An 8,183-nucleotide genomic window follows, 5' to 3' on the forward strand; every position below is an offset into this window, starting at 1 on the left:
CACCCACATTAACAAGACTGCGACTTAAGCTGCAAGGTCTTAAATGTGATATACGCTACAAACAAGGGAAAGAGAACATTGTTGCAGACTTTTTGTCAAGGCTACCATGCACGAAGGAAAACAAAAACGTCAACCAGATTCAACCAACAAGTTATTGTCAGGGGCAATCAAGGTTACAACGCTGTAAGGTTAAAAAAGGTAGCGTAGACAATAAGAATCAACAACATACGTCGGTAGAACAAGAGCAGGTAGTTGCAGTCGTTACGCGACAGCAGCAAAGAATGCAGAGGCAGACAACCGAAACAAAAATAAACAACAGGCGATCAAGCGATTCCACTAACCAATATTTGAGAACTGACCAACCTCAAAGGGACTCAGTTTTTAATGAATTAGTTAACATGGATATAAGTGACAATGATAACACCACAAAGAAAGATGATAACCACAATTTATATAATGATTTCAAAGCAAGCGTAGAACAATCATTAGTAAACACAGATGAACTTATGATTTCAGGGAAATTAACTAATGACTCAGCAGATGCTACATTAGTTTTATTAAATAGTAGATCAGCCTACAAGGAAATTTCAACTCTGTGTAATTTACCACATGGATTGAAGGATTATGATAAAAATGAAATTATAAATATACCAAACGAAAAGATTACAGGATTGATTATCGAGGGGAAAAATAACTCTTTGCTCAATGGTAAAAGTTTCCTAAAGAAACTCAATAGGAGCTTTATAGAAGCTATGAATGACTATCTAAAGCAAGCAAAACATGTCCATATATTATCATTTCGCAAAATAAAACAGTTTGAAGTATTACAAATGATACAATTCATATCATGGAAATTTGATAAGAAAATTTCTTTGTACAATGCAGACTCTGAACGTATCCAAATAGAGGGTGAAGAAATCGAAACAATTTTACGAGAATTTCATGACGCACCCCTAGGTGGACATGTAGGAGCAAAACGTATGCGAAAGAGAGTTGGGTCTCTTTTTACATGGAAAAATATGAGACGAGACATTGAAGATTATGTAAGAAAATGCGATTCGTGTCAGAAAAACAAAATTTGCAAGTCCAACAAAATTCCAATGAAAATTACTACAACAGCTACAGAGCCGTTTGAAAAATTATTTATGGATATCGTTGTTTTACCCGAATCGGAATGGGGTAATAAATACGGATTAGTCGTTCAAGATGACTTAACCAGATATTTAATTGTCGCATGTATGGAAAATCAGGAAGCACAAACAGTAGCAAGAACTTTTGTCGAAAATGTGATCTGTAAATTCGGGTGTCCAAAAGAAATAGTGACAGATCAAGGTGCGAACTTCATGAGTAACCTCATGAAAAACATATGTAAAATTTTGAAAATTAAAAAAATCAACACAAGTGCATACCATCCACAGGCGAATTTAGTGGAACGTTCAAACAGAGAGTTGAAAACCTATTTACGACAATTTATTGGAGGGAATCAAAGAACATGGGACCAATTGATACCATACTTCAACTTTGAATACAATACAACGATAAACTCTTCAACAAATTACACCCCATATGAGTTATTATACGGACGAAAGGCAAAAATTCCCACATCCATTTATAGAAAAGGTAATTCCACAATGGACTATCATGATTACGTTGGTGAAATGAAGAGTATTTTGAGCAACATTCATTATAACGCAAGAGAAAACTTGAAAATATCAAAAGAAAAGCGGAAGGTTCAATATGACAAAAATTCAAATCAATGGCAACCAATGTGGGGAGATTTAGTTTTAGTGCAATCAAACCCTATGGGGGTAGGACAAAAACTACAGAGTATGTGGCGTGGCCCATACACAGTAATGGAAATTCCTAGTGAACAAACCGTGGTAATACAGAATGGGAAGAAATTAGAAAAAATCCACGTCAATCGTATAAAGCGATACAATGATTAATCAATGAACAATGAAAAGTACGCGGAACAAATTCGTCAGTACCGACAAATAATTATTTATTTATCGATTATTATATACATAATATTTATATTATAATTAAGAACAGAGAGACACACATATTAAAATAACAATTAAAATTTGGATGTTACTCCAGGAGATGGCTATGAAAATGGAAAGAATACTGCGAGCAAATAATAAAAATATTAGTGAAAAAAAAAGAAGTGATAAACTGTAGCTAATGTATAAGAGGGATACATGGAATGTTTGTGAGAGAGTGCGTTAGACAAGGGAAGACGTTCCCGGAACGAATGATGTATATGGTGATGATTAAATTGAATAGTAATATAAACAAATAATAAGAATAAAAATCGAATGGATATTATTGACTAAATGATAATGACCCCGGGGTATGTATATATAAAATTAAGTATTGTTATATGAAAATGAATTTATGGAATAACCAGAATGATAAGAGACAATTGAAAATTGTAAAGAAAAAGTATATATAAAATTTCAATTGGGATTAATAAGGAATTGAACAAAATGTTCAAAACATGCATATATGGAGATGGAAACATAAAAGCGAAGCTTCAGATAAAGTTTCAAGAAAATGAAAACAAAGGTAAAAACATATATAGTTAATAATAGTAAACAGTATTTTCTAATATGAAAGTGATGAGAACATTTCAAAGAGATACAAAAAAATTTCGACCTATATGTAATGCATATAGTAATTGAATGATTCAGCTAAAAAAAACAAATGTATTCATCAAAAAAGAGCAAAATATTTTGCAGTACGATTTTGAATGGATCGAAGAGCAAAGGATTGACATTACAGCACACAATATGGGTTAAATTACTGAAAAACAGTTACAAACAGATTTATAGAATAATTTCATAAAAAAAAATTAACACGTTGAAAAATAATACTTATGACAATGATGAAAAAAAAAAACGGTGAAAAACAAGATCAAAGTGGACAAGAATATTGTACCTACAAAGCGCTTTGGACTAACTATGCACTAGAATCTCACAGCGAGATTGAATACAAAACAATTTTGAACGGAAAATACCGTCAAAACACAGCATTAATATACTGTAAATGATCCCAGAGTCGTAAATGATGTTATGGTTGACAATTTATTAAAGGCCGTTTTATTTTTTACAGACCGTTACAGATGTGGAGATAAACAATTGGACAATGGCATTCGGAATCAAGAATGCCCGAGAATTTATGAATGAGTCTTACTGAAATTTAAGTTTACTTACAGATACCCACCGTTTCCTCTCAATTAGCGAAGACGAGCACTTGCAGCAATTTGGCCACTTTCAAAACTGACTAAATAAAAAGTTAAACGTATTGCCAGAGGAATCTACAACCGAGCATAGATGAATCGAATTAATACGTACCGTTTAAAATCCCATTAGGAGAAAGAGAGTACTTGCTGCAATTTCATGACGTAGCCATTCAGATGCTTTGATTAATTCGTGAGTTACAACTACAGACAAAAAGAGTTAAACGAAGTAACAGAAAAAGTAGGGTAATAAAATAAAAATACTAGCAAAACATGATGAAAGATATCAGAATAAGAAGTATGACACAAAGGAACAAAGTTAAGAGTAAAACAAGAAGTGTAATATCGACAATCAGATAAAAATGTTCAGTTAAAGTAATTAATTCTGAATTTGTTTGCAGAAAATAGATAGCATACTGATTATTTATTGTGTGGATGAAAATATGAAATTGAAAAAAATAAGAGCAGCAAGCAACTAACGAAGAATATTATTAATCATATCATGTCAATGATATCAAAGTATGTAAACCAAGTAAAAAAAAAAAAATATTATAGTTGATTCAAAAGATGAGTAGAAAATAATTTGAATATACCAAAGTTATAGTTTAATGAATGTTTTAGAGTGAAATTGATAAAAAAATATCAAAAAGATAATTATTGGTGATACAGTGAGTAAGGGAAAATCGATTTTGGATATCCTTGGATGTACCAGGTGGCGAATCTAAGAGACCGTCAACAGCGAAGGAAGAGTCACATTCACAATGGCTAGATGACAATCGAAAGACAAATCATGCGGAAGATTGAAGATTGACGGTGTTGGGTAGGATGATCGGAAAAGTACAAGGAACAGGAAGATGGAATCGAGTGGTTTATCGAGGATAACAGAATTGATCAACACATTATACTGTATAGATGAGATCTTTGGCATAAGCTCATCACACAGCATCTAAAATGACAAACTACTTCAGCAACGGTTTCGCAAACATCATCATAAAACTACAGAACATACAACGTAACGTTGATATGACATAATTAAACATCAAACTCAAAAATGGCAATGAAGCACAATCAAGTACACAACTAACGCATGGTATGGCACAAACAATAAATTGACTAGCTGCATATATAAACACAGATAGAAAACAGTCGTGGATAAAATCCAAAACAAGTTTACATCTTATAACGAAAATCATCGAAGATGTGGAATCATACTACACCATAGAGAAAGTTGAAGTTCTAAATAGCACTAAAAAGTTTCCAACAGAAACATACATAATGACGAGATGCGATCAGTACAAGACATAGATATGAAAGACGATGAAGAGTAACCTGAATGCGGCAAACAACGAATCATAGATGGCGGGTAATGGCAGATACACCCACACCTGATATTTGATATCAACCAAATGACGAGTCAGGAACAGCTTTCAATCGCACGGATGAACGAGCAGAAACGAAGGAGCTTTAACGAAAGGTACAATTTAGGATCACCCTAAGGTTAGGAGAAATATGGCAACAAGAAAGCACGAAATTTTCAAATCGAAGATTACCAACTCAAGCTTATTGATAATAATTTTTGCAAAATGATTCTCAACCTCAGTAAGTAAGGGGGGATGAAACAACCCCAAATTCTAACATCAATCCTTATAGTGAATTATTCGTTATGATTCTATAGAATGTTAACATTAAATATCAATTGCAACAAGAATGGTATAACTCAACTAAACGCATAATTAACGTAAGTCAGTTAGGCAAATTTTCATATCAGCAAAACGCGTGATAAAACTTGTTAACACAGATGATTTAGCCAAATGACAAAATTTAGTTAAAGTACGAACGACTGAATATGTTTATCAATAGTACAAAGTAGGGTCTTAAGAAAGACCACGCGAGTTGTTGCTCTACGTTGGGCACTTCAACACGGGAGTGAAACATGGATGCGCAACGGAGTATGGGCGCTTCAATTATTCCAATTGTTTTTTTACTATCTTTGTTTTTCAAGATGGTTTCTTAAAAAAATAGCTTTATTCTCATCAATTCATTAATGAGCAGTCAACAAAAATCATCAAATTATCTCGACTTGGCGCAATTATTAATATAAAAAATAGCTATATTATGTTTCCTAAATTAAAAATAATTAGTAAAATCAACGTTTTCGAAAGTGGACTTTTACTTTTCGATCTTCCGAAGCTTATTTCACATTAGATTTAATGTGTCACCTAAAAATAGACCAAAATATGAGTTTCGATAATTTTGGTAATTATTTCAATTTAATGATGATGAAATTTATGAAGATTTTTGACAGATTTATTTTTGAACAATGAATTTGGCAAGAGCGGATGATATATATGTATCCCTTTTTATCTTGATTGATGCTTTATTTTTAGTACACTTATCAAGCGTCAAAGGCAAATGGCAGTATTGATGCCAAATGGCTTTTATTGTAGTTTTAATAAACATTTCAAATGGTTCTCAATGCTTTCGTCGTATAAACTTTTTGTAGCAAATCCATCTTGAAGTTCCTCGAAAATATGCCCTTCAAAACCTTCTCCAGGGTGGGCCAACTAGACAGATTCTAGTCTTTATGAGGTTTTGGGGGGTGTAATAAAGGCAAAGCTGTCTTGACCAGGGTTTCATGAATGTTGTTTTATATTAGTCTTGTAGTACTGCATAAAACGTAAAATGTTACTTGGGTTGCTCGAATATAGAAGTAGTCAGAGATTCATCTTTGTTTTGCAAAGGAATGTTTGGATCATAGCTTTATTCCATAAATGTTCGATATTGCTATGTTGGGATTAGAAATTATGACTTGGGATATCTGATTAGTTACTGGAAGGTGATCAGAACTGAAGTCAGCATGGGTAGCCAATTTGCTACAAAGTTGACATGAATCAGTTAAGACCAATTCAATAGTAGAAGGATTTCTTGCTGAAGAAAAGCATTTTGGGCTGTTTGGATATTGAATAGTGTAATAACCTTTGAGAATAATTTCATGTGCGGTGTTTTGCATTAAAATCACCAATCATGAAGAATTTAGACCTATGATGGGTAAGTTTCTCAAGGTCACCCTTGATAAAATTCTTTTGCTGGTCTACGAACTGGCAGCTATAAAAGAAAGTAGTCCAAATTTTGTTTCGACAGAAACTCCCGCAGTTTTAAAAACTTTGGTTTCTAACGAAGAAAGAATTTAAGGTTTGATACGTTTATGAACAATGATGGCAACGCCACCACAGGCTCCATCAAGACGATCATTTCTATAAATTAAATAATTTGCGTCCTTCTTAACATTATGGTCAGGTTTATGGAACGTTTCAGTTATAACGGCAATATGCACGTTATGAACTCTCAAAAAGTTTGATATCTCGTCCTCATTATCTTTAAGAGGTAGAGCATCGCAATTCAAAATATTTAATGATTTAATATCCATTACCAAATTTCAAAGCCATGACAAATTTGTTCGCAAATGTTACTCCAGTTTGAATAGCATCAAACATGGCGTTAGTTTTCAGCATATCCAAGAATTATGTCAATTATTGGTTTCTGTAAAAAATTCCTTTTAGGAGCAATAAATGCTTCTCAAGTCAAAATTATCAAAATTTCTATTAGAATTACCAGAAACGGCTCTTGGTGAATTAATCAATATTATGCGTCCTGGGAAAATGTTGCTTTTCACTATCCTGAGATGATGCTGTTGTTATTGACGTAGTAGATGGTATTTCGTCAAGGTTGTGATGTTCATGACTGACGGTTGCGCATTTTGTTCAAAATTTCCAGCAAATGGTTGTTGCTGGGGTTCCATTTTGATTTAATTCAAACGACATGTAATGGTGGCATAATCATCACTCATATTATTTTTGAACCGCTATGTGTGTGATGCAGTACCCGGGATACCAACTCTCAATTTGAATAAGACGGTGTAGAGAAATGCAAAAAAATATAATCGTTCATAAAGGTTTATTTTAATTACATTGAATGGTTACAAGTCGGAAATTTTCTCCTATTTTCAATGAATTTGATTGAAGGGTCAGATAGAACAGAAATGAAAAATTTAATCAATACTATGAATCAACTTTTAATCCTTTTGAAAGCTAACTCGGATGATATCCCTACTGACTGGCGGCGGTGCACAAGAGGATAAGCATGCGGTTGAATGTTGCCCCATAAGAGGCATTCTTGGAAGTCATACATACCCGCTTTTTTGTTTGCTCTCAGACTGCCATTTATTATTTGCTGACCATGGATGGCATGTGTGATCCAAATGACCACACTGGGAGATAGTTGGCTAGCGTCGGAAGCTTTTTCAAACTGTACCACGATAGCTCGGAAGCTTTTCACTTTTGAACCATTTCCGACTCCTTGCTGGATAATCTGCCCGGCTACTCTGCCACAAAGGAGGAGTGTATCCAGTCTCGAAAGACTTGTCAGGAAAACAATAGGATTTTCTCAGGAACGTGTCGCCTGCATAGAAGTGTTCATGGTCCTGCATCGCTTGGAAAGTAGCGTCAATGGTGTGCACCGAGCACCCATGTGGGAACAACGTCTCTAGTGGCTGCTAACTGCGATAATTCCAATTCCTCCGTAAGAAGAAAAGCTTTCAGAGCAAGGTTGCGAACGATAAGGCAAATTCCAGAAAATGGGAAAAAGAGGTCACAAACGAGGAAAAACGTTTGTCGTCAACTGTCTTCGACTTTGTTATCTAAATGGATTAATCCCGGATATAGACCAGGGAAAATGGGTAGCTCGGAAAAAGGTCCAGTTTGTGGCATGATAAATGCTGCGCATTAAATGAAGATAGGAAAAGCACTATTTCGTTAGAAATAAGTCAATCGTTTTATCTCTTCCCGAACAGAAAAGGAGTAAACATCAAAAAGGATTGACTTTATGTGGACACCATTCCAATTGCGACACTTGAATTAAACGGAGCCGTGAGTTTCCATGCACT

Source organism: Ochlerotatus camptorhynchus, unplaced genomic scaffold (genome assembly GCF_037179485.1).
Source record: "Ochlerotatus camptorhynchus isolate MF236.1 unplaced genomic scaffold, CSIRO-AGI_Acam_v1.1 ptg000028l, whole genome shotgun sequence".
Classification (NCBI taxonomy): domain Eukaryota; kingdom Metazoa; phylum Arthropoda; class Insecta; order Diptera; family Culicidae; genus Ochlerotatus; species Ochlerotatus camptorhynchus.